This window comes from Onychostruthus taczanowskii, unplaced genomic scaffold (genome assembly GCF_017590055.1).
Source record: "Onychostruthus taczanowskii isolate IOZ18803 unplaced genomic scaffold, ASM1759005v1 scaffold67, whole genome shotgun sequence".
Classification (NCBI taxonomy): Eukaryota; Metazoa; Chordata; class Aves; order Passeriformes; family Passeridae; genus Onychostruthus; species Onychostruthus taczanowskii.
Genome location: NW_024504455.1, coordinates 1,393,783 through 1,421,461, shown reverse-complemented (window position 1 = coordinate 1,421,461; position 27,679 = coordinate 1,393,783).

Genomic DNA, 27,679 nt, shown 5'->3' with positions numbered 1-27,679 from the left:
CATGTATAAAAATGTATTTACTCTTGCATAATCATTCAATTCAACATTCTCTCCTATTTTCTAAGGTGCAAACACTGTGGAGCACTCAGTTAAAGCCAGTAACAGCACAGATCCACTTTCCCATTTCCCACACATTGCATCAGCTGTGCCAAGAATAAAACAAAATAACAGCCAACCAAACCAGCCCTAGAAGCTGGAAGTCTCTTTGAATTCCAAGAAAGAAAAGTGCTAGGCAATGAAGCTTTAATAACACATTCCAAATTAGATCTAAACACACAGCAAAGGTCCAGAGCATCCACTGAGCCTCAGCAGCAAAGTGAGATAGTTCAAATTTGATCAATCCTGCTCTGGATTGCTGACTAACCTTCCTTTAAATGCATCTCTTGTGAGGTCAAGATGTGCACTGAGTTCACCTGGCTCACCCAATGCACCCCAATTTCTGGCTCACAGCATTTCTGTGTTTATCAGGACAGGGGGCTTGTCCTTCAAGGACAACTGAAGCTGCAGGAGGCATTTGGGTGTTTCTAAAAGTAAAACCATTGAAGTGTTTAGCAGGCACAGACAGGACAGAGCTGGTAGAGATTCAGCACAGATTTCTACCATGAGAGGAGGAGAAGAATGAAAAATACAGAAATACAATCCCACCAGGGCTGTGGGCATAAGCCAAAGTCCTCCAAACTCAACAGTGGCCTTGCACATGATGGTGCAGAAGCAGGGGTGGGCCAACTACAGGAGAGGCTCCCCTGCAGGTCTGAGGAGGCAGCTTGCATCTGGCCAATACATTCTGCACCAGGAACAAGAACTTGAGCCACTGCTGCTCTTTGGTTCTGCTGCAGGTGCTGAGAATTCACCAAAAACCGCTCAAGATCCCATATCCAGCCAGAAGAAAGCAGGACTTCGAACCAGCAAGGTCCTGGTCCTCTCTGCTTCCTGCTGCTCTGTTTTTCTTCGCACTTTTTACCCCTCTTTTCATGGATCTACACTTGCACTTAAGCAGATTCTTAGGAAATAAGTTTCCATTATCAAATCAGGGCACACAGTCAGCTCCACTCACTCACTGCCCACCATCTCACAGTGCACCGTGTAACAGCTCCACTGGTGCTGTTTTTAAGCTCCACTGGTGCTGTTTTTAAGCTCCACTCTTTTTAAGGCAGCAAAAGGGACACAGGACACTTCAGTCCTGCTCCTGTGTCCCTGTCTGAGCTGCAGGCCCTTATCTGGCAGGCCACCAAACAGCTTGTCCTCAGCTGGAGTTTCTCACCCACTCACTCACCCAATTTTCCAGAAGTTAATACTCATTCCTGACACAGGCTTTACCCAGCTATCCAGTGCCTGAGCAGGAGCAGAGCAAAACCTCTGTGCTCCATTCTGAGGCACTGACAGGATTTAATTCACATATTAATAGTGGCATCATAATACAGGACTGACTCATTCCCAACTCTTTTGAACAGAATTTCATAAAACTCACGTGCATTTAAATCCTGAAGGTTTCCTGTTGTTAAAAAAAAAAAAAAAAAAAAAGCTTACTCTTAAAGGGAATTTCATTACGTTGTGGTGTTTGGACCTCTCCATCCTGGCAAAGAGATAAGATCTCAGATTTTAAGAACTGTATCCATGCAACTTAATGAGTTCAGGGAGCTGGAATAGATATGAAGGTGCTCTGAGCGGTTTCTTTGGAGAAGAGATTATTAAGAAGCAGTCTGTTTGCTTTCATCACAACTGTAAATGCCTGCTCAAAGCACTTGGTTACACCATATATTTTGAGCATTTCTGCAACCTGACTTGCACCCTGCCATCAAAATACTCTGAAGACTGTTCATTGTGGAGGAGCTTCAACACTACAATGAACAATTCTTAGCAAGAAAAACCTGGCTGAGCTGCCACCAGCACATTTCTGTCATAGGCCAAGGCTAATATAACACAGAAATAAAAAGATTTAACTAGACCTTTGGATTCAAATATCTCTAATCAGTTTCTAGTTAAAACTAGTAAATATTAGGAAATCGTTTTCTTTCACTGAAGATAAAACAAAATAAAAATTCTGTCTGAAATGTGCAGTGTTTGCCTTCCTGCACTGGAAGATTTAAGGGGGTGACTGAGATACAATCAGGATTAGCAACCCAGTAAAATTTTACGGCGAACAGAAAAGCATGAAGATTTGTATAAATATTTGCAGAAACTGAAAAGAGCAGATGCACAATCAAATAATCCAGAGGATGTGTGCACGTTTGCTTTTAAAAGTAAACATTTCTGCCCCGGCCTCAAAATTAATGAGACAAAGAGAATGCTTTCATCAGCTGGACAGCTCCAAAATCCTTCAGCAGTCTGAGTTTGTTGCCAAAATAGAAATTATTAGGGAAAATATCTTTGTGGAAAGAAGCTTCAAAGCATATTCTTGTCAGTGTAGACTTGAAGGTCAGTTTGTCTAAAGAGACAATATAGCCTGCATTGATAATACTTATATAACATGGCTGTAAAAATAACTATATTGAACCCAAAAGGCAGAAAAATCAGGTGAAATTGTACTGGCATCATGTCAAGGGTCCACAGTGACACCAGCTCTGTTCCCTGAGAGACTGGGGCCCTGTCTCAGGCAGATATCCCCAGTTCATGTGTCTGCATCACTCCTCTTTTCCCTCTAATATGGTTTTGCAGAGCCGTGCCAGTTCCTACTGAGTGTGAGAAGATTCACAGAGTGTGAAATCTTGCAAACTAAATGAGCCATAGGAACAGTTTGCCCAAATCCCATATGATCAGCGTGGCAACCCAACCACCTAGTATGTTATTTCCATTATTAGCAATAGCAATTATTCAGGCAAAGAAATGACAGAATAAACCCCTCGCTCTGAGCGTTTGCACAGCGCCGGGTCTGAAAAAAGGATTATTATGTTTTTCCACTCACAAAGGACAACTGTATGCTAATGTCCCCCCTTTCCTTCACTAAGCTGCAGGGAAAGAGGCTTGTCAGGCTCCTGGACAGCTCACACTAATGCAAGGAGGCTCGCTCAAGCTCAGAAAATGAGCTGAGGCATCTTGAGTGCCGCAGACTTTGGGTGGCAGCTGGAAGGGAGGATGCTGTCAGCCAGGCTGGGGAAAGGGCTTTAGTGGGAGCTTTCTGCTTGCTGCCCAAGGAGAGTCCAGCCTTGCAATCTTGGAATCACATCCCTACTTCCCTCTGAAAAGGCACCGGTGCAACCAGAAAATTTCAATTCAGGTTTTCTGACCCCAGAGAATGTGGGCATTGCCACCTGAAGCTTTGCTGTGCTGTAAAGGAAAGCAGTGTTTCTAAGTGATGGCCACACAGAAATCCTCACAGCAGACACTCATTGAAATGCACAGCATAATAAAAGAATTTACCTAGATGAACACAAAAGAATAGAAGAACGGTTAATAAAAAAATGTGTCCTATTTCTGAAGAAATTATCAAGTGAGAAATTACATTTTCACAACTGAGGTGACTGTTCCTCAACAAGCATGTTGAAACAGGTTTTAGTTCTACTTCATTTATAGCTACCTTCAGATAGAGCACTGGGTGTAGTTAACAAGCACAAGTTGCTTGGAAGGCTTTGCTTTTGGATTCTGGTTTTTTAAGGGGTTAGGATGGTTTTCTGTATTAGGGATGTTGAGGGGTCATCTTTGATGACATTTTTCTAAGAGCTGTAGTTTGGATTTTTTTTTTCTTTTTTGTTTTTAATTAAGCTAAGCATTATGTCCTGTTAATTTTTTCCAAGAAATTTAGGAGAGAAAGAAAAGAAATCCACACCCCAATCTAACATTGAAACATTTGTCTGCCCAAACATAGGCATTCATTTGGCTAAGTAAAGATGTCCTGTTTGCAATCAAAATCAGAGATGACAATGACAAGAGAAGTGGAAGGTGTAGGACAGGAAACCTTTGACAATCCATCACCATCTGCTCAAATTTCACCAAAAATAAATAAATAAATCTGTGCAACTGAACCTTGAGGAAACAGTACGAGAAGACTTTCAAATGCTTTAGAACAAAGATAAAAACACTGATTAAAATTCATTCTGAGTCCCGGTACGCTCATTTTCAACCCACCAGTTTGAGCAAGTTTTGCAGAAACACTTGGCACAAAACCTTTTAACTTGTTACAGATCAAGTGTGAGAAAAACTGTGGGTTTATCCCTGAAGCTGAGAATTCAAGTAGTTCCATACCAGGTGAGTGCAATAACACCATTTAAGACAAGCTTTATCAAGATGACTTCAAGATTTACTTCTCTTAAGGTGGCATCTAAATATTAAAAGAAAGCAAGCACTACTGCAACAATGATTATTTTGGGGCTCCTTCCCTGCCTGTGAGCAACATCCCTCTGGCACTAACTCATCCCTTCCACATTTAATTATGGGTACACTATTGCAGACACACCACAGATTAATGACTGGGGAGGAGTCCTTGTGAATCATGCCATGTTCAGCTGAGCTCCTCTTTCTCCCACTCTCAATTCCTACCTCTAATGCTTGCTCAATTAGGTTTCCCTGTCAATACCCTAAGAAAATATGATGCACAGACTGGAGGTGATCTCAGTGATGGCATCAATATTTTAATGTAATGAATATGAGCAATGAACTACTCTAAAATTAACGTCAGTTTTCTGGGAGTTTCTGCTTTGTTTTAATCAAACTTTCTCCTCTCTTTTTGCATGCATAAGGTTTGGGGGCCGCCTTTTATTTCTTTATTTTCTACTTCGTGCAAGGCTCAGCTGGGACAGGGGCAGGGTTACAGGGCTGGCACACAGGACCTGACCCAGGAAGGACCAAGGACACACAGAGATCTGAGGGGACACAGGGAGGAGCAAGAATCAAGCTGCAGACCCCACCACCCCAAAACAGCCTCGAAACCACAGCTGTGACAGAAGTCCCTTTGCTGAATCATTCAATTTTGTGGGATCTTGAGTGCTGCTTCATTGCATGTCCTAAATAGAGCTCTCATATTGAGATGTCTTGATTCATCTTTTATAGCTTGAGATGATCATACATTGCTTTAACTAGCCCCAACCTAAATAAAAAGCATCAGAAAGATCAAAGAAAGATCAGAAAGAGTTTTTTTGGTGGTTGAAAAAGAAATAGACAAATAACATGATTCTAAACATTTTTGGAAAAGGCTTAAGCTTTCCTGTAAAAACAGTAATTTATACAGACATTGTTCAAGAGAGATAAAAATTATCCTTCAACAGAAGATTCTTAATCAAGACTGCAGGATTTAACTTTCTGCCTAAAAGAGGTGCTGTGCTGCAGTCATCATTCACTGGGTTTGGTAAAAAAAGTTATTAAATCCAACTGCATTTTAGGTCAAGATGAAGTAAAACAGCTGAAAGTGATCCTTTGCTGCTTTCATTTCTATATCTCCACAATCTAGAAGCTTTTATTTAGTTCACTTGGAATCAAATTATCAGGAAGCAATTAGCCTTCTTAAAATGGAAAAAGGCTACATCATGCTCACTTATTTTTAATACCTCTTATCACATCCAACAGGGAATAGTGAGGATAAAGGGAGAAAAAGATCACTGCTCACAAAGAAAAGCATTCATTAGGCAGATACACAATACACCTCAGAGAAACCCACTGCTACTGCCACCTCATATTGCTGAGCTCTGAATTTATACACTGTTAAAAGGGGGTTTTTGGGGAATTGGTGCCCTGCTAGTCTCCTTACTACCTTGAGGTCTCTCAGAGCACAAAGGACTATAACTGGATTACTCAACATCTTATTTTACACTGGCGTGCCTTTGCAAGGCAGGACCACTTCATCCTCGGCATTACAGAAACACAAAATAAAGGAGACACACACGGATACTCAGAGTTGGGACATCTAACACTGGCCTCTGGTGGCCTGTGCAGAAACTGGCTGGGCTCTGGAAATGGAAATTTCTGAGGCAGGACCATGCCTTGCTTTGAGAAGAGCTTACCCAGAGTGCCTGGGGCTGTGCTGTTAATTCACCACCTGCCACCCAGGACTGAACAGCCCAAGAAACCCAGAGCTGGGGCTGGTTTTCCCAGGCCAGCCAAGCCACAGGTACTGTTTAACCTCTCCAGCCTTTCCCAGCCTTTCTCCCCACACAGCCTGTTCCCCCAGCTCTCAGGTGTCAGGTGTACTTTTGCTCAGAGAGTTGAGATACCTCACTCTGAATCAGGCAGTTCTGCTACAAAACCTTACAGGGCTGGGCTTGGGAGTGAAATCTGCCATTTTCCTCTGTGATCTGAAATGCAGCAGGGATCCTGAGTGTCCCTGCTCCCCGCAGCTGGATCCCTTTTCCAGGTGCCTCCCTGCCAGCTCACAAGGATGTCCCTCCTTCCCCAGGGGGCTGGGAACAGAATTGTCAACCCCTGGAGCACCAGGACAGCCTCAGAGAGCAAAAGCAAATGCTTACCCAGCTTTAACACCCACTTTTAGGTGGAGGGAAATTTTGCACCAGCAATTCATTTACAGAAAACTGGGAAAAGTTTTTTGAACTCATCTGGAGCGCCCTGGAGAAACTGCTGGGAATGCTCCCTGTTATCTGACACTTCTGAATGGAAATGTCTTTGTCCTGTGCATCACTTTCAACTCCCCTTTGCGACTCCCAGACAAGCATTGCTATTTTCACTGGGTCCATCTGGTGCAGTTGCAGATCCCTGATACCCCCTATTTTATCAGGGGAACAAGAAGTGTCCATAGGCTGCCTCCTGCTAACCAGAGGGAAGAAATTTGCCAAGGGCCTTGGTAAGCAATGCCCCAGGTAATTCATGCTGCCCAGAGCTTTGCAAAGGTTGGATTTACTGTATTTTTTGTGCACAGCAATGGCAAATGCCCTTGCTCAGACTCCCAAGAGCTGGGGAAAAATCAGTCCCACAATTTACTATTTATTTCAGCCATGTATCCCTTTAAAAGAAGAGGCAGGTTCCTCTTTTGCAAAGATGAGGTGAGAACACAGTCAGACAGCAGGGGCTGGCTGGGACAGAGCTCCAGACCACCAGAGTGGTTCTCCTGGTGCATCTCTTGGACCAGCCACATTTCCCTCATGCCCTCATTGCTGCAGGCACCGCTCAGCACCAGCACAGCCACCTGGCAGCTCACAGGAGACGAGCTGGGAGGCCAGATCCAGCACATGGGCTTCCCAGGCACAGCTTGGATCAGGGGCATTCATCCTTCTGCTGCACTGACAACACCCAACAGGCAGTCACACAACATCCTCATTGTTCATCCGGGAGAAAAAACAACCTCAGAGCGGCCACAAAAGGAAAAAAAATATGTATGGGCACTCATGGCCCAACATGTGCTTTGTCTGGTCAGCAATACTGCCAAGAAAGATGTGGCACTCGGCCAAAAAAGCCTCAGCACAGCAACAAAACCCAGTGAAAGCTCAATTACGAGGTGGCAAAAGCGGTCACGGGCGTTAGCGGCGATGCGAGGGAGCGCGAGCGTGCGGAGCCGTGCAGGAATGGCCCCGTCCGTCTGCCAGAGCCTTGGGGACACGGCTGGGTGACAGGCAGGGCTGGCCAGAGTGGCAGAGCACGCTCTCAACACTTCATCAGAGCTGCTCTCCAAGCGCTGCCCAACTGCTGTCAAGCGGCGTAGGAGTTATGAAGACGTTTTCAAAGGACGGTAATGAAGTGGCTCTGTGAATTGCTAGGAAGAGCTGCACTCAAGCATGAGGGACTTGGCAGGGAATGAAGCATGGAGACCAAAATATAAAAAGCAGGTGATGAAAATAAATCCCTTCCTCCTACCATGGAGATCTCATCCTGAATTTTCAAGGAGATAGCAAGCAGCTGAAGTGAGGGGCTGCTGACAGCAGAGGAACCATGGGGCGTGCAGTAACCACAGAGCTCTTGGGCTGTGGGACTTGTTCAGGTCACTGGGAGTGCCCATGTCATGCTCCCAGTGAAAACCACTGGATTTTAAGGCTTCTGTTAGCACTTAATATCAAACGATGAGCTCTGGATTGATGGGAGAAGCTCAGCCTGCACAGTTGCCTCATATTTGTGGGCTACTAAAATTGCCTTTACGAAAAGACCAGAGGCTTTGTTCTCCCTCATTTCAAAACCTTCCTCAAGCAGAATTTGGAGATATTCCCAGCCTTCCTCATTCCCCTTTCCTTGCATTCCCAGTGAGCCCTGATCTTTGCCTGAGCTACACCACAGGCAAGTCTGTGCCTAGGTAGGTCTTGTGCCTTTCTGATCCTGACTCGCTGCATCCACTGCATTTTTTTGGGATGATCTGGAAGGAACACACCCATTGCCCAAAGCAGCTCAGTGCCACTGCGGCCACGCCATCAGCTCCGTGGTGTCCTGCAGGTCTGTGCCCCGTGACAGCACTGCCCCTGCCTGCAACCTGGCCAGGCTCACCTGCCCCTGCTGCTCCCTGACACGTTTTCACCTGTGTGTCACCTCTGACAGCACAGCAACATCCAGAGTTTTGGTCCCGTGGTTGGGCAGCGTGCATCGGATGAGGAGCAAAATCATGCTAGTGCCCCAGGAACACTCACAGTACAACCAAATCAAATAGTAAAAATTAAAAAGTCAGGCCACAAACCACTATTTTCTGCATTGTCTAGAAAGTCAAATGCAGTGGCTGCAGGCATAAACCCCTTCCCTGCACTCCCTGTGAGGAATGGGCTGGTACCGCTGGCACTTCATTAGTCATCCATTAAATACTTTCTACTATTACAGCCCAAGGTGAGCCAGAGCCAGTGATCTAGAGTTTAGCAGATTAAAAGCACTCTCAGTTCCTGTGTCCATTCTGTCCTGCAGTAGTTGAATTTCTCTAGGCTATCATCAACACGTAAACCATTTTTGTAATCATATTTGTTTCTTCTGCTTTCTGTATGCAAGCTTTCATTTAAGTCTTGCTTTCATTCTCTCGGCCATATCTTTTTCTGACTATTTTTTTTTTTCATTTTTGCTACGTCTACTGAAGGAAAAATGTATGCAGGTGTATAACCAACAACCCATAAATTTTCTATATAAATGCACTTTATAATGTGAGGAATAAAAATATAGCCCAGTCATGTCAAGCTGCTTTAGAGCTGTAAATGGATCAAAGTATTAAAACACTTACATGAACTTGAATATGTAAGGCTAGCCAAAATATCCAGTGAAAGAAAGCTTTTTGTGATAAATATTAGTTTGATAGAAATCTTATAGCAGTTTCAGTTGGGATTATAGGTTGGCATTTGTTTTTCCTACAAGCCTTGTCAAGAGGTGCCTGCCTAACTCTCTCTTCTGATTGAGGTTTTAATCCTCTTGAAATTCATGTACTGCTTCTGAAGGTAATTCAGCACCTGAAAATGCTCCACTGCTTCTCAGGGGAAAATGGGAGTCAGTCAGTCCATGACACCTTTCACAAAAGTAGTAACATTTACTTGCAGCAAAAAGATTGCAAGGTAAACATCTGCGTGTTCATGTGTGTACACACACTATGGATATAAATATATGCGTATGTATACGAAATATAAAAACATCTCATTAATAACTTGAAAGTCAAAACTAAATATTGCACTAAGAGTCTTGGTAACTGGGGTTTAAGGTAGTCTGCTCTCAGATCCTGAGTGCATCACATGGTCCTGAAGGGTCTGCACTTTCTGGTTGCAAAAAGCTGAGCTTTCAGGCATTTTGAATGACAAAATAAGTGCTTATGTGAGGAAAAAGTGCTCCAGAGCTGCCACTCACTGTAAGGACACGCAGAGAGGAGTTGATATGCAGGAACACTGAGATGTGAAGCCAGGAAGACACTGCCTTACCAGCTCATCACAATACTTTAAACTACACAAAAACCCGGAGATTTGGGACATTTGGAAGCATCGCCTCAGCCATGGGATGAGTGCCCTCATGGAGAAGAAACCCAGAGCTGTTCAGGCTCCTGCATGAGGGCTGCAGTGACAGACTGACAGAGTGATGTGCAGCCCCTTGACTCCTTCTACCCAGATTTCAGCCCATTCCAGGGTAATTCTTCAACTCGTCTGTCTTTGGGATGGGAAAGACAGCCAGCAAACACAAGATCAGTTTGGACCTAAATGAACAAAATAAAGATGGGGGAAGAGAGCAGAGTGCACAATTCCACCTTAGAGAAAGGAAATTAAATGAGAGTAAGGAGCACTTAAGGGACCTGCCCCATCAGCAGAACTTGTCTATGAATGACCTGTGAATTTAATCACACGTTCAATCCTGTAAGCCACAAGCCATTCTCTTATTGAGACAGCCAGAATTCCTCTTAAGGAGAATGATGGATTTCCTGAACAGAAGCATAACTCAGACATTTCTATGGATTATGTGGCTCTTATGAATACTATAGCCATATAATTAGATCCTTCCTAATGAGAATTTAACTGCTTAGAAAAGCAAAATAAGTTTTCTGAGAAAGTATGGTGGTATTCAATTCAAAGCAGATCCAACAAAAGAATGTTTTAGACATCTAAAACTCCCTTGTGATGGGCACTGATGAGTCTCTGCCTTCTTTTTATTTTCCATAAGCATTTGTGGAGTCTTTATCAAGCTGGACAAAGTTCCTAACCTCTAAAATTACTGAATTCTGTACATTTGAACTGATCAACAAATGTTGACTGCAATTGTTTTTTTCAGGGGGGACAGAATGCCATCAAATTGAAATAAGTTTGTTATATAAGCACGTAAATTATTTAAGGAAAACATTATTATTTTGAACCCCATACAAATCTTCGCTACATTTCCTTTCCTCAGTTTTATCACGTAACTCCAAAATTAACAGAGAATTCCTTAATGTGGTTTTCATGTGAACTAGTAAGGGGAAGTAAACTTTACAGCAGCATTTAAAAGATAATCCAATTTTAAGCATTAACTCGGCCAATCTATCTTATAAATTTTAGATTAACTGATACCAATTTACGTATTAGCGTTTAATTCTGGCTTGATGGCCCCCAGGGATGTTCCAGAATCTTGCAATGCTTCATTGATCATATGCTGATATCCTGTATCAGGGAATATAATCAGAATGAGTGTATAAATTTACAATAGCAAAGCTGCTGCGTGGCGGGCAAACAGAAGTTTTTACAGACAGTTTGTACCAATTAAAAAAGTTCAGCCAGTTAACTAAATACCTGAGGCAATCTTTCAGCCTTCAAAGTTGGAGAAAAGGTCTGTTTCAGCACCAAAGAGTAATTATATCCAGCCTGTGACTGGCAGTTGAGTTTAGAGAAAGGTTAAGAAAGCCCTATAGGTCAGCATAGCCAAATAACACCGAGATAGCTTAGGAGAAAACAGTAATTGAGGAGCAGAAATGTCAACACTTAATCATAGTCCCTACCATTTTTACTGGGTTGGAAGAAAACATCTGATGCCCAGTTCCCAAACAACCCTTGCAAAACAGTGCCCACAATGTTTGGAAGTGGCCTGGATGTTCCATTTTCCTGGGGAATCTGCTTTTCCCAGCCTTCCTACTGCGGCATTACAGCACAAATCACTGAGCATGGAAAATTTGTGCAGCAAAGAGTTATTTCCTTGAATCCTCTCAGTTTCTTCAGGCTTTAATAACAGCTAAAAGCAGTTCTTGAAAGTCCTTAAGGAAATGGTGGAGAGCTTAAGGAAAATATGGCTGGAGACCCTATGAATACTGTTCATTACTTCAGATCAAGCCTTAGACATTGTCATGTCATTGTCCCCTAGTTCTTGACCAAAGGGAAAGGCCTTGCACCCACATAAGATCTCAGAAAGAAGAGCTGTCCTACTGAGCAGGTGATAAATCCACAGTTCCAGCCCCAGGATGTTGTTGCCACCCCATCCAAGAGAAAGCAGTGGCTGCAGACTAAAGGCAGTCGCAGTGACTAACACAACATTTGTCCTAACCTCGCTCAGCAGGTGAATCACAGCACGAAATGTTCCTCTCCCCTCTCATTATCTTTATTTTCACAAAAGGGGACAAGTCTTGGAGATAACCCTGCTGTCCCACATGGGGTAAAAGGGGAGAAGAGTGGGGTGACTTAAAGCACAGCTTATGGCAGAAAAAAAAAAAAAGAAGAAACAGCCTCTTTTGGCTCAAACAGCAGCAGATAATTTGAAAAATTTTCAGCATGCTCTCTGCACCAAGATGGCCACAGAATCACAACTCCTTCCTGAGCTCATGAGATACTTTCAGCCTCAGAAAAAAAAAAAAAGAAAAAAAGAAAGGAAAATGTTACCATATCATTCTGAGAATTTAAGGACCTCTGTAGCAGTGTCTGGAATAGAGAGCTCTGATTTACTGCTCTCAAAGCAGGCAGGGGAGAAGGCACCCTCATGTTAGATGAAGACATTAAGTGAGGAAATGACTCTTATAGGAGTGAATTAATTTTCATTGATCTCACTTCCTGACAGACATACCAGCAGTGAAGAGTTTACTAACTGTGGGCTCCTCCTTTGTCAGGTATCCCCTCCTCAAGCTTTTACTGCAGAAGCAGAGAAATGGAACTAAGGAATGGAGGAAATACTTAACATTTCTCTCAAATCACCAATTAGTGTTTCTCTGGAGTAAAAGCTGTCTCATGCTGTTCAGCCTCTAAAAAAAAAAAATTTTTGCTGAATGCAAGTACAAGGATGGCGTGATACAGAAATGCTGCTGGATTAAATTCCTTTGACAAGTGCATTTCTTTCTCTTATTTGTTTGACCTTTTAATATGCTTTGAGGGCAGCCCAATGAGTTTAAGTTCAATATTTAGCTGCAAAAGTGGACAGTAATGGCAAATGTAAGACTTCATGATCTTTATCACTTCTTACCTAAGGAAAATTTTTATCACAATTTTGCCCAAATGACAGAAATAGCCAGTTCTTTCCTGGCTATACATCCAGATGCACAAAATTGGAGTTTGGGCAGAAATCAGCTACATTATTTAATAGAGGTAAAATTCACATGTCCTCTTGACCAAAAATGGAGTTGATATTCAATAGCAAACTTCTTAATTGCTATTTCCAACTAAGATCAGGTCTCCAGCTAGAGTACAGCATAATTTAATCCATGATTATAAATATTTGAAGGAAAGATTCAGCTCTCCTGAGAAACAACATTCAGATATAACACAAACTCACTGTGCATAAGCAAAAGAAAAACATTCCTTCACTTTTAGGTTTTATACCCATTGCTGCTCACACACAGCATCAGAACACAGGTTTGTTTTAATTCCCTGGTCTTGGGAGTTAAAAATAAATAAAATAATGAGATGACTGGTTTGTTTGCTTATTTATTTATTGCATTTCTAGCTACTCTTTTTAAAAGAAAATATATAAAATCTAGCTCAGGTACACCTTCAATATTAAGATACTAAAGGTTAATAAAATGACATCATATATTCTATTTTATATCACCATTTTTGAACAGCCATTCTTCCAGTGGAGGCACAAGGCTTGATCTTGGTTGAAAGCTTGGGTCTTGCTGAGCTTTCATTTTTCCAGCCCTCTATTAATGTTTGGCATGAAATTTTAATTGACTTAATTTCACAGAGTCCCAGAATCGTTTGGGTTTGAAAAGACCCAAAGAGATCATCGAGTGCAACCATGAACCTCACAGTGCCCAGGCCAGCACTGAGCCATTCCCTGAGCACCACATCCACAATTCCTTTCAATCCTTCCAGCATGGGGACTCAGCCTCTGCCCTGGGCAGCCCCACGAGCTTTTCAGTGAAGTTTTTTGCCATCACCAATCTAAACATGCCCTGGAGCAGCCTTGAGGCCATTTCCACTTGTCCTGTTGTATGCTAATTTGGAGAAGAGACCAACATACACCTCACCACAATTTGCTTCCAGGTTAGACTCTTCTGAGCCTACTTTGCCTCAAAGAACAACACAAAAGCAGCAGCTTGTTTTGGCATTGAGATGTATTAAGTACATCATTATTATTTTTTTTTGTTTAAATGAGACATGAAATGCAGCTATGGAGCCCATCTATCCACGTGGATGCGTGATGGTGACAACAAAAATTTAGCATCACTGGCTGCGTGAAAACTTTAAAAAAGAACTTGCACTGTGTGTGGGGAACTGATGAAAAATCGGCATTATCTGGAATGGGAACTCTTGTACTTCCTGCATTTCCTCTCTGTGAGGCTGAACACTCCTGGTAATGCATTATTTCCCTCAGCCTTAGTCATTCCCTGGCACAAGCAGTGTTATCTGTAATAACTTTATCCACACATCCAGACAAGGTTTGGTCCTTAAAAGTTCATTTCTAACTGTAATAATGGTCAAAATAAAGGTTCAAAGCTTTAGCAACTGTGTCATCTACTGTCTTCTGCTCACAGGGAGCAGAAGACAGTGGATGAACATGCAGGGAGAAGAAATTCGCTATCTTTGTTGGCAGTTCTGCTGCTGCCAGTGAAACAGGACCACCAGGAAATTTCAAAAAAAGAAAGGTGAGAGAATCCCAGTGAGGAAAAATTCATGCCTCACATGAATAATACCTGAGGTTTCTAAAATTTGAGAAATAGCTAAAGAATTAAGGTTATTTACAAAGCAGAGCAGTGTGTCGCCAGGGCATGAAAGGACTTTGGAGACTCTGGTTGCTATCACAGTTTGAATCTGCATCCAAATATAACAGAGATTCAGCACTGGAAAGAATTCAAATACATGCCCACCATGGCAGTTCCCTATCCATGAAGAATAAACCATTATTTTCTAATTTATTCCTGTGATACAACAATTAAAAACTCATCTCTCTTCCCCACAGCACATGGACCTGACAATAATTTATTCATACTGTTTTCAATATGAGTGTACAAGACATTTTAAATACTGTTAGATCACTTTCTATTCCCACTATTAGATGAAGTTATGATATTTATTGTGCTTCCTCTTCCTAGTCGTGACATTTAATACAAGTCAGGGCCTCTCTATTAACCATCAGCTCCAATTCAGCCAAAACAGAAAGAGAGTGAACCCTGAATTTCAGCTCCCTTCTCATTAACTCCCAATCACTGCAAATATCAAACTGCACTACATGGTGGGAAACAGAGGCTTTCTTTCCAGTACAGCCTTACACCAAGAAATCCAGATAGTGTGGAACAGTATTTGGGAAAATTAAGTGTTAAGTCTCTATCCCTTGAAAAGAAAGACGCTGTGTGTCGTGGACTCCAGATCACATCACCTCCACATGTCAAATAATTTCTGAGACACAAACATCAACAAGGCTGATGGCAACTGCAAGAAGAAAGGTCAAAATCAATGGCCTTGTCAGGTTTGGAGGGAAACAAGAGGGTGTTTTGGGAGCTGAAGAAGTTGGTTATTACTTTTAATTTAAGTGGGATGGGTAAAGAACTGTCTCACTGCTTTTCTTGGTGTTTACTTCACAAGTATACACAAGTATATACACTTGAAGTGTATATACAAAATATATGGGGTTTGTTCATTAGTGGGGTTACATTTGCAGTTCAGTCATTGACATTCCACAGGAACTTGAAAAAATAGATCGCACTTTTCCATATCCAAGCATTTTATATGTGGGGACTTGCTGAAATTTCACACATTTCCTTCAGTATTATTCTAAAATTGAAAGTCTTCCCTGACGAATACTTCTGAAAGCAACTTGCTGTCTGTAAAAATAATTAATGAAAACCCAAGTCTCCAAGAAGTGTGGAAAGATGTTCACAGAGTTCAGCACTCAAAGTCTTCCCAAGGCTGCTCCACATTTTCACCTCTCTAACAACAGCAAACAAAGAATACTTGACTGGTCAGAAGGAAATCACCAGTGTTGAATTATCACCTGCTCACACATCACACTGTACAGCAATAAAAAATATTAGGGTTGGTAAACAAAGACTCCTGTGAGCACAGCAATCAACTCAAAACATGGCTTCATTCAGCATTAACTGGGAATCCATCCCTACACCAGAAAATACACATATACTTGAAGAATGTCTTATTTCAGTGTCCTAAGAACCCTTCAGAACAAATTGGCTAAAATGGCCACGTCTATCTGTACTACAAGATGCATGAGGAAATTATTTTACTGCTAAAACTCGTCTCAAAACACAGAAAGAAAAATAAAAGTAAAAATAATAGGCCTGCTATGTAGCAGATTAACTTGGGCATTAACTGCAGCCCATTGAGAAGAGAATGTGTAATTATCCTTAACTCATTGGTGATAACTCTGGTCTCCAGCTCACCACTGCCCTCAGTCAAGAGCAATTCTGTTCAAGTTACTCAAATGGACTGAGTCAAAATTGGTGTGAGATCAATATCAAGTTCAAGAACTAATGAAACCTAGGAGAGAGTTTTTGCTCAGTCTTTTGTTTCCAAGGAAGAAGGGCACTGGGAGAGAGGGAGTGGTTTATTGTCAGCATTTAAAACTTGGCTCAGGTTCAGTCCTTTTTTCCCCATAAAATACCAGTAGGAAAATTGAAGTCTCAAAGTACCAGTTTGCCAGTGTCGTTTCTAGCCTGAGGATTTAAATACAGTTATTCACAAAGCTTTTATTGCATAGCACTGTCTTTAAGATTTACTTCACCTCTCATTATCCCACTCTGATTTTTTTTTTTTTTTTTTTGTGATAAATTCAATTAACACCCCCAGGCTGAGTCTGTTTTGCCTGTGATGGTGTTTGGTGAGTGATCTCTCTTTGTCCTTATCCCATGAGGTTATATTTTGAGGTTATAACCCATTTTGTTATATTTTCTTTCCCTTGTTCAGTTGCAGAGGGGACGAACAGAGTGTATTTTTTATGGTTTTGGGGGGGTGGTGCCTTTTTTTTTTTTTTTAAGTGAATAGCTTTCTACAATAGACACCTGAATTTTAAAACCCTACATGAGCATACATTCACTCCTCAAAATCCTGACACCTGCTAACAAATTTTCAGGCTGACATTTTCAGAGAATACTTGTGAATGTTAAAGTTGGCCCTTGAAGAAGATGAAATTTCAAATAGGCTATAAAGTTCTTGTTTGCTTTTTAAATAAAATTCACTTTTAGCAAAATACATTTGCACTCATCACAGAGGTATCACACAAAATTTACCCTTTGCCTACAAACAATATGTGTTCCACTGTCCACCTTCTCTGCATGGAACTGTAATTTAATGTACAAATTACAATGACATTTAAAACACTAACATTTATGCCAAGTGTATGTATAATCTCTTGCAAAATTATATGCTGATGTAGACAATAAAAAGCAAACTAAAATATTTCCATTTTGCCTTTTACAACACTTGAAAATACAGATGAAATCACACTCTGACTGAAATCATCAAGCAACCATACAGAAAAATCCTTCCAAAAGTGATCTGTGATCACTCCATGATCACTGCACACCTTTCTGAAAAAGATCACTTCTCACAGCACGAGCCTGCTCTGCTGTTTCATTTTTCAGCTTTGAAAGGACACACACATCCCAAAATTGAATTTGCTCTGGTAAACCAATGACCAAACCACAACAAAGTCTTGCCCTACCAAAAAAAACAGCCAACCAACCAACAACAGTCAGTGTGAAGAAGATAGAGATCAAGATGTTAGCATGGAAATGTTATTTGTTTAAGCAGTCCTGGGGATATTCACATGCTTACAGCCCTGTTCCTTGAAGTGGTTTGACAAAGCAGGCGGTGCTAAGTCTGACATGGCTCTGCTTATAAAGACAATTTCTGGCATGTGCAGAAATCCCTCCTGGCTGCTAGACAGAGTCCTGCTTTCCTTGCAGTGGTGTCTCTGAAACACCCAGAGATTTCCAGACTGAGCTGGCATTTATCCTTACAGAGCTGTTATCAAGTCCTGGTTTGCATCTCTTGCCCTTGCACAGAGTGGGATCAACAAGATTTTTTTTTAACTTTTAAGGAAATTATCATCCCATAGCTTGTGAAAGATAAATCTTGGACAAACACAGGCACACACAACTTCTTTGCAGTGCACACACATAGTTATTTTCACATTCCTATGCCTGATATCTAAAAAAAAAAAAATAAAATTAAAATGCTTGTTCCTTGCTTCCCCATGAAAGAAAACACTGTACTCTCAACATCACAATTCCCCATATAGGAATTTTTTTACTGGGCTCATACTTCCAAGTACTGTCTGTACTAAGGTATATTCTTCAGAACGAGGAGGCAGCACTGGGAAAAGAAGGCAGAGAACAAACCTGCTTGTCTACTGAACCATTCCTGAATTCTTTTTGGAGTTCACAAGTCATAAAAGCCATCATAACATTCCGACCAAAAGTTTCTCAACAAACAGATATGCAAAAATTGATTCTTTTTAGAAGAAAATGTGGTTTATTGCTGTGTTTTATTGGCATTTTAAACAGGAAGAGAAGTGGAATATTTTTCTCCTGTAATAGCAATAGGAGGTTTTACTTGTTGTTAATGGGAAACATTATCTTACCAGAGAGCTGAGTCTTCTCATTTTCATTTATATAGGAGATTGATTAACACTTAGCTAATTGGCACATGCAAATAAGGATTAGCTGGATTTGTTTTTTCTTCACAGCTCAACGACTATAATTTAGATACTTATTTAGATTAAAATCTGTTATTTTTTGAAGGTAATTATCTGCCTGTTGTCAAAAATAACACAGTAAAATATATTACTAATTGTATTTTACACGTGTTTCAGAAAATAGTTAATTAACTTTACTAAAAAAGTAAACACAAAAAAAGCAAAGCTTCACTTCACAGTATTGGAACCAGGTCTCCTAATGAGAGAATAAAGACAATTTTTTTCCTAGTGAAGCAAGGTCAAATGAGTAGAAGATAACTTCAGGTGCAATCACATCTGAAACCATGAAGTTTTCCAGCAGAAAACATCTGCAATAATACTAGAAATAGGTGAGAATGCAGACTGGCTTTTGAATCCCTACTCTGAATTAAAGATAATTTTTCCAGCATTGATTTATAAGGAAGAAAGATCTCCAGGCTGTTTGGCATCCTCCTCACCTGCCCTTCCATATTATTCACTGCCAGGCCTATTTGAGAGAACAGCCTGAGGGTGTCTGTGTGGTTGGGTGGGACAGGGCAGTTGTTTCTGAGGCATTTTTTGTGGTTTGAGTTTCTTTTTTGGATGTTTTGGGCTGAGTGAGAGCAGGTGGTCAGACGCGGGTGTTCAGCACGAGAGCAGAGACCTCACAGCAGCAACTGTGTGTGGCTCAGCTCGTTTTATGGCTTAGGAAACAATGCAGCCTGACACAGAAATTCTTCCAAAAAAACCTTTCTCTTTGCTCTCTTCCTGCACTGCTACTGCAGGAGTTCATGTGGACGTAAATAATTCATTTTACTACTTATTATCTCACACAACCAAAGCAGCTAAATCATGTACATGACACTACAAAGATTTGAAGTTCTATTATCATGTTCCAAGGTTTATCCTATCACATATATTAAAATATTTTAGTAGAGCTTCTCACGAAGCACCAGACCAAAGGCAAGAGCTTACAGGACAATATTTAGAATTCAGAACAAGCACAGTACAGCTGCAGTGACCCATAGGGCAGCAGCTGGAACTGTGAAATGCAGCCTCTGGTACATTATTTGTATGTTTCTGTGAGGTGCAGTTATTATCTGTCCAATTTTTCCTACAGCAAGTTCAGTGTACTGCAGCCCCAAAATTTATTAAGGTGGTTGAGTTGATCCACCAGACAGTGAGTGGTGACCATAATGAAACAGTTATGGAACTTGACTCAGCTTTCCTTCACACTTAATTCCACCCTCCCTTCCTGCCTCAAATCCTAGAAAGTAGCACGTCCTCTAAAATTAATCTCCACAGATTGCCTCTTTGGGTAGCAGGATCCAGGATGCTGCCACGGCCACATTTCTGTCACAAAGAAATGCATTCTGCCTGACCAGTGCTCACACCCTGCACATCACCCAACAGAGACATCCCCACAAAGCAGCAGCACCTTCGTCTGTCCAGGATTCATTTCTCACCCTTGCTGCCTCGAGGTGGAAACTCCTCAGAAAGCTAAGAGGGGGGAAAAAAAGCACTCCTTGGATACTCTCTGGGTGTTTGCCCCTTCCTCTGCTTTGGATCAAATCTGGTTATTTTTCTTTTTAATACACAAAGAGCTGGATAATCATGTCCCACTTCATGTGTAACAGCCCACCCAGAGCTTGCTGGGGAGTTTCTGTCCTTTCATACCCTCTGAAGGCCCAGGAGAGATGGCATCAGGGTTGTCCCCTGCCTGGCTGCATTCTGGACACCAGGAATGTGTGCACAGAAATGTCTGAGGTGCATCAAGGAGGAATCAGCCTGGCTGTACACAGACTTTATTGACTTTAATTCTCTGTAGTCCATGCAGAGTCTCTGTTCCATACAGCCTGCACTTAGTGCACAGATTATTGGTATTCCATTGGGATGCTCCAGATACCTCTCCAACACCCTGCTAAAGTCAGGTTTAAGCAAGACAGCCCCAAAGTAACCAGCTTGAAGTTCCTCTCAGGTCCAAGCACATCGCTGACATCTTGCATCTAACTGAAACTTAATTGTACTTCCTGAAACAGCTCCTGTATTTCCTCCAGAGCTCAGCATGACCACTCCCTACAGTGATATTCCCACAATGTAAAGGAACTCTGATCATGTCACAAGATGGTGTTACCTCCAAACACCTTCACACAATAAAATATTAAAACTGGGGGGCACACACTCTAGAGCAGAGAACTTCCCACTCAACCTCTGCACAGAATCAACAACTGCCCAAGTTCAATTTAAAATTTCTAAGTTACAAGTGTACAGGGCAGATCAGAACCAAGCAAGCTCCACACCAAACAACTAGAAAAGTTTGCCAGGAATACGGAAAAAAATATGCACATTCTCCTTAAAGTCTAAAATAATTTAGAAGCTTTAACTAAAATGTCAGCATGTGTCAAGAAATATTAACTTATATAATACTGCACCATTTTACTTGCCAGATAATATTGTAGAAACTTGGCATTCTAAGTGCTTCATGCTTTTCTAAGTGTTCTTACATGACTACAATAACTCAGCATGATTGAAACAGCAGTAAATCTTCCCCTGTTTAATTTTCACTTTCCATTTTATTCCACGACTGCTACGAGCACAGTTATATTTGGTTACAATACCAAAGCTGTAATGACTTAGATTAAGGGTTCTTGTTTTCAAATACCCAGGCTAAACTGGTCTTTAAGGAGTTGAACACTTCAGCACCCATTTAATCAAATAGCTCATAATTCTACACCATTAACTTCTATATACATAATCTTATATAAACCTCTGCATCCCTGCATGCCTTGAAAAATAAACATTGACTCAACCACCTTTTTGAGGGTCTGAGTCCATGAGGACCTCCCTTTGACAAACACTTATTAGCACATCTAAGTTTTCAAAGGAGCCAGCCCCAAGACCCCACAACATTTTTGGTGATTACTACAAGAATATTAAGACAGATTAGAGTGCTTTCCTTCAGCATAAATACAAGCCTGAGCCATCTGGACCTTAAAACCTGGCAAAGAGTGGACAGAATTTTATTTAGATTTAAGAAAGATGTTCCATAACACTAAGAATTTGTGAACTGGCTTTGATCTAGGCAAATAGAATATAACAAAGTTTTTTGTTTTGGCTTTTTTTTTTTTTTTTAATTTTCCAGACACCACATCGAGGCGCCTGCAGTTCCATAGCAGACAGGAAGAATGCCATACGGAATTACCCCACCCATTTGCAAACATCCACTGCATTTTTAAGTGCACTTCATACGTTCCACTCAACGCCAGCTTTGAAATCTTTCCCTGTCTTGGAGATGAGATGAGTGGGAACTGGCAGAGCAGCAATGAAGAATAAAGGAAATCTCTGTCCTAGAAGGCAGAGATGGATTGCCACAAACATCTGTGGTACAGACACCAAACTCCTGGTGGTTTACCAGGATGATGACTTGATACATCATGCTCTTGAAACTTATTCATAATTTATGTCTGCTTTTCTGGGATTCTGAACCCTGTGCCTGCATTTTAGCTCTCATTAACTACTATAAATTAAATTAATAAATGAACAGTTAAATAACTTGCTGGAAAACCATTAGGACCACTAACCAGACATCAGGGTTTGTAACCTTTCCTAAGACACTGGGAAGAGAATACTAAATAACATTTTTATTATCTCTTGGTTGTTAGATATTTATTCAGCTTTAAAACAGTGACATTCTAAAGGGTGATAGCAAGCCAAAAAAGCACAGCCAGAGACAGCTGCATTCAATCCACATTTAAAAAACATAAAGACTTAAATTCAATTGATTTTTTAAAGTATTTTTAATCTTCCTTCCAAAATGTACCACATAATTATATATTGTATATTTGGGTTTTTAATAGGAAACAGTGAATTGACAGCCTGACATGGAAATCAATATATTGTTATCTGAATTTTGCTTTCAAGCCGCCAACAAACAAGGGAAGACTGGGGATTAAGAAGGCAGAATTTCTTGGTGGCAGTGTTTTATTTACTAGTAGAGGCCAGGACAAGAAATTAGGGCTGGCAATTCCAGTAATGGGGATAGGTAGGGCTGTGCAGGCTGCTCCAAACCTATGGAGGCATCCTACACCCAGCACAGGATTTGATTCTACCAGGCAGTGCATGGGACTTGGGTTGGAATCAGATGTTCTCCAAGCTCCCTTCCAACCCAAACTATTATAAAACAAATAACCAGAAATGGCATGGGATGGTGAAAAAGCCTAATTAATGAAAACAGCTCTTTTTTCACCCTTTGTTTTCCCCAGATAAAAAATGCACATTTGTATGGCCCTGTAATTTTTCAATTTGAAAACAAAAAGTTTTTTAGCCAATATGCTACAAATATCACCTGGGTTTTTGCTACACTCACCAGCCAGAAGAGCCTAACTCATCAGCCTGGGTGTGAGTGTAGTGAAAACATGAGTCAGCCACGCTGGTTAATCCCAGGGATTCAAATCCCATCCCATAAACATTCCTGACATCAGCTGTAAAGAGTGATAACCCTCACCTGGCACAACCAGCACATCTGCACCAAAAAGAGCTCTCATTTTAAAGGTTCCACACAATCACCCAGAATGAAAATATCACCAGATGTGAACAACTTCAGGAGAAAGCCACTCATCTAAAATGTGACATTTTTGGTCATGTACTGACCAGGTCAGTAGATCACACTGTATTGGAACATCTGCTTGAAAACATGAGCAAGTTTTGCAAGCATATTTGTTTCAAATTTGCTTTATATGAAGATATCTGTGCCAAATTTCAATTCAGAAAAAACTTCCAAAGCTGAGATATCATCCAGGTAGGAACAGTGGCTGGGAAAAATCCACCCCACCCCACACACTGTTAGAAAAATCTAAACTTAAATTTAAAATGTACACACACCCACAAAAAAAACCCAAACAAACAAAAAAAAAACCTAAACCTAAAAAACTAACCACACACCAAAAAAAAAAAACACCACCCAAAAAAAAAAAAAAAAAAAAAAAAAAAGAATTTCACACACATGGAAAAAAAATTAAGACACAAGATGGCCACATAAAGATTTAATTCTGTCCCATACCCAGACACCACACAAGTCCAGAGCAGAGACTGAAGATGCTGCAACACAGATTTCTCCCTGTGAGACTTGCATGTGGGTTCTGAATTTGAAAGCCAAGAAAATCCTGTTTTCAAATAATATCAGGCCTCTGTACTTTTTTAGTGTTAATGTAGAAGTAAAATATTTCCTACCAGAACCACTACAAGGAAAGCTTGGGATGGAACCCACCAAAAATAGCTGCCCATGTATAATTTTGTTTTGTCTCTTTATGTAAGTCACAGAGAAATTAGGAAAATCCAAGTAGCTTGCTAGAATACAGTCACAAGAAAGGTGAGGTACAAATATAAATTTCACAAGAAAGGGAAAAAATCACAGGGGGAAAAACCAGAAAAGTTTCATCTTCATGATTTTGAGAAGTCACAGCTACATCCCTTTGTGCAGAGATCAGCACAAAGAGCAAAGTGTCACAATGCAACATCTCAGCAAACCTCTCCCTGCAGCTTTTGAATACGAAGGGAAGATGAATTTGGATCTTGGCAGCTCTGGATGCATGGTGCTGAGGAAGGAGGCTCAACTTGAAGAGCTCTTGCCTTGATCTTTGTCATGTTTTTACCACAAGGACGTGCTGCTGGTGTTCCTTTTACTCGGAATGGCAGTGAGACCCTTCCACCCTGCTCTCCTCATCGCTGTTCCACCACAAACAGAATGGTTTCTGCCCAGCCAATGCAGAATCTATGCATTCATGATGTCTAGCATGTAGCAGCAAGCAGATTACCTTAAAAAAATCATCTAACACTGATTTTCATATTCTGCAGTTCACCCTCCACGCTGTTGTCAAACCCCAGTGTTAATGAAGCACCAGGCTGTCCTACATTAAATTCTGCACTCAATTGGAAATGCAATTTCTTTTCTTTTTAATTTCTCTTGGTTGTGTTGCTCCAGGGAAAAATCTGGAAAACATGATCTGGAGTAGTGCTAGAAACCTACTCAAAGGACAAACAGAAATGCAAGAGTCTCTTGTAGCTCCTGGACTCCAAACCCAGAACTGTTGAACCAGACTTCTGCTCGCTTACATCTGCTCAGAATAAATTTTATTCTACTTCATTTTTTTTTTTTTTGAGCATCTTAATGTAAACATTCTCTTGGTAAGAGTGAAAGCTACAGCTACAGCCCAGGAGGATGCATGTGTGAGGCTAAGGCAGCTGCAAAGCTGAGCAAACGTTGCTTGTGAGAGCTCGTGCAGATCACAGGAGCAGCAATCTGCTGAACCTGCACCCTCACAAGCCACGACACATCCTCCTGTGCCAGTAGATTCCCCTACAAGACAGATGTGTGTATGTAAATAGTTAATAGATCACGTCCCTTTCATTAAGGCAACTCATCTGACAATAATAAACAAAAACGTGCAAACACAGCACATGAGAAAATGCCTGAAGAGGGCCCAATTTACATTAAAGACAGATGTTGTGACCCTGAGCATACTGCCTTCCTAAGGATCTTTTTTTTTGTGTCAGTCTGTCAAGCACACCCATACATTTCACACAAAGTAAAAAAAAAATTAAAAAAAAATCTGGCATTACATTTTACTTCTGGTGAAACAGCAGGTAACTCTAAGGAAATGAGACTTCAGCTGAAGTTGGATGCCTCAAAGTTGTTGTTTTGAATGTAAAGACAATGACAACACTGCCACAAAGGCAAATTTTACGTGCTCATTTTAATGGGGAATTTTATTCTACTTATCTGTATTACCTACTTCTTTCACTCAAATAAAGGGTGACTTGCAAAACCATTCAAGCTCAAACATTTAGTTCCAGACATATCTGAGGAGTCAGAGGGCAGGAAATAGGTCACTGGTTTTGCAAGACCTTTATTTACATTTCAGCCAAATATAACGTTTGGATGGGATTTTTTTGGTTCAGTATTGTTATTTCCCATCATCCCTGCCAGGACACCACACAGAGGGGAGGGAGCCTTGGTGTTTCCCATGAGGAGCAGCTTGTGGCAGGCACTGAAACCAGGAATGTGGCAGATGTTGGATGATCCCCCTTCCCCTCCCCTGGCAGGGATCTGCCCTTACAAATGCTGGAGCAGGAGTGGGGTTAGCAGCTGCTCCTGGTGGCATCATTCCAGGTGGAAGCTCCTTCTCCTGCTCCTCTGCTCCTTTTCCTTCCTCACAGCCCTTCACTCAAACCTGGATTTTGAGCAAGCTGCTGCTGGAGTTCTCTCCTCTGTCTCTCTTCCTAGGAAGATGGATTTCCTACAAAACTTTCCCTCCCATTTTCATTAAGACTCTGACTGCAGTTCCTCTCTTGCCCCTTTCCCACTCACAGCACTCTGCAGCTCTAAGTGGAATGTGCCCTCACACAGCAAAACCAGTCTCTGTTCACTACCTCCCCCTCAAAAAAAAAAAAAAAAATCCAAAATATTTGTAATAAAATAAAGGTGTTTTCAGGCTAAAAATGTGTCACAGCCCTCTATACACAGAAGCTACGCTTTAGGCTCTAGAACAACCAAATGTTGGATCTATGTGGTCTGAAGTTTTGGTTTTGGAGAAAATAAGAAAGGGTTTTTATCCCCCTGAGAGTACAGCATAGCCCATGTCCCTGGGAGGCAGCCCCAAGGAAATGCATGGTCCCAAAGAGACGTCCAGTGAATCCTATGGACATTATCCTATTTTTCCCCCATTTTAAGTAAGCTGACTGCACAGGAGCTCAGCTCTGGTATGCCAGGTATCCTTCATGCACTGTAATTTTAATTCCTGCATGGATTACCAGGTAAAGTTTCCTCCAAAGTTATTTTTCCTTACAGAAAAACAAAGAAAGTCATAAAAAGTTTCAACTTTCACTCTCTTAAAATGGGTTAGCAGAAATTAATGTTATCTGGGTATGTTTTGTGATTAAGTCTTCAACATCTTTTCGGATAAAAGGAGTTTATCACTTCACACTTTAATAACAGCTGAGAGCACGAGCCTAAAGCTAAAAAAGTCGTCATCATGCCAACAAGAAAATGATCCAGAACCATCTTAGACAAATATCTTAATAAGGAAAGCAAAACTTTTGCCCTCTCGCTTCAGAAGCGGAGATACACTAAATTACTCAGATCCTCATTAAAGATTTACTTGGGAGGAAGGAGGGGAGGAAAAGAACCAAGGCAAAAAGTTGCAGCAGTTTTTCAAAGAAACTTCCAGCAGCAGATTAAAGCCTAAGGAACATCAGCCTTCTCTCCCATCTATTACACAGAAGTGCTGGTTCTGGGCTTGGATTTCACAGCTGACAAAAGACCACAAACAATTCCACTGGCATTATCAGCAGTTCATCTGAGCCTAAAAAATTCTGGTGGGGGACAAGCACTCAATATCCTGAGCTAAACCAGGAGCAAGTCTTAAATTTGCTGTAAATATGCATGAAAAATTTAGGCATTTATTTCGTGTCTACTTTTGCTAAGTGCTTTAAAAGACATGCTAAGTATTTTAAAAGTTCTGAAGGTGGGGGAATATGTACATTAAAAAAGGGGTGGAAAGTCTGAAATCTGCAAGTGGTGGTTGTTTGAAGGACAAGAACATCAGAAAACTTCAGAGTCTGCTTGGCTAGGAGTCGGTCTGTGGAGGGGAAGCAAAAATATTTCAGCTGCTACCTTTGCACCTGGTAAACTTGTTTCCATGAGCTGAAATGCTGTTAATTGCAGCTGTGGAATCCCTCCCCCAAAAACTTCCCTTCAGCCCATTTTCAGCTTTGTTTAATGAACAAGCTTTATAGACTACATAGAAAGTGTTCCTAATGCCATTCATGTTCAAGTCTTTTTTTCGTTTTTTGATCCCTGCTGAAGCCCTGTGTCGTATTTTGCACAGGCCCAGGAGAAATCCATATGAAACATATGCAGTTACATAAATTGTGGTCAAAGACTTCCTGACATGGAGATCTATGAGGCTGTGGGATATTTTCCCAAAGGAAGTGGAGGAGACTCTAACAAGTGAGACCCTTAAAACATGTCCTAACAGGAGAATGGCAGATATTAACTCTGTAGGAACTGCAGGAATATTGCTCAGAGTAGCTAGTCCCAGAATTTCAAGTTTGTCATGGTTACTCTCAATAGAAAGGCCAATTAAACACTGTAAAATGCAACAAAAGACCATATAAATCTATTTGCATGGTTTCCTCAATCTTTAATAGGTTTTTGCAGCACAGGAACCAGATGTACTTTTATTGAACTGGGACCTTAAATATGGTGTAATCCATATGGCCAAAATAACTAGGTAATAACAGTGCATTT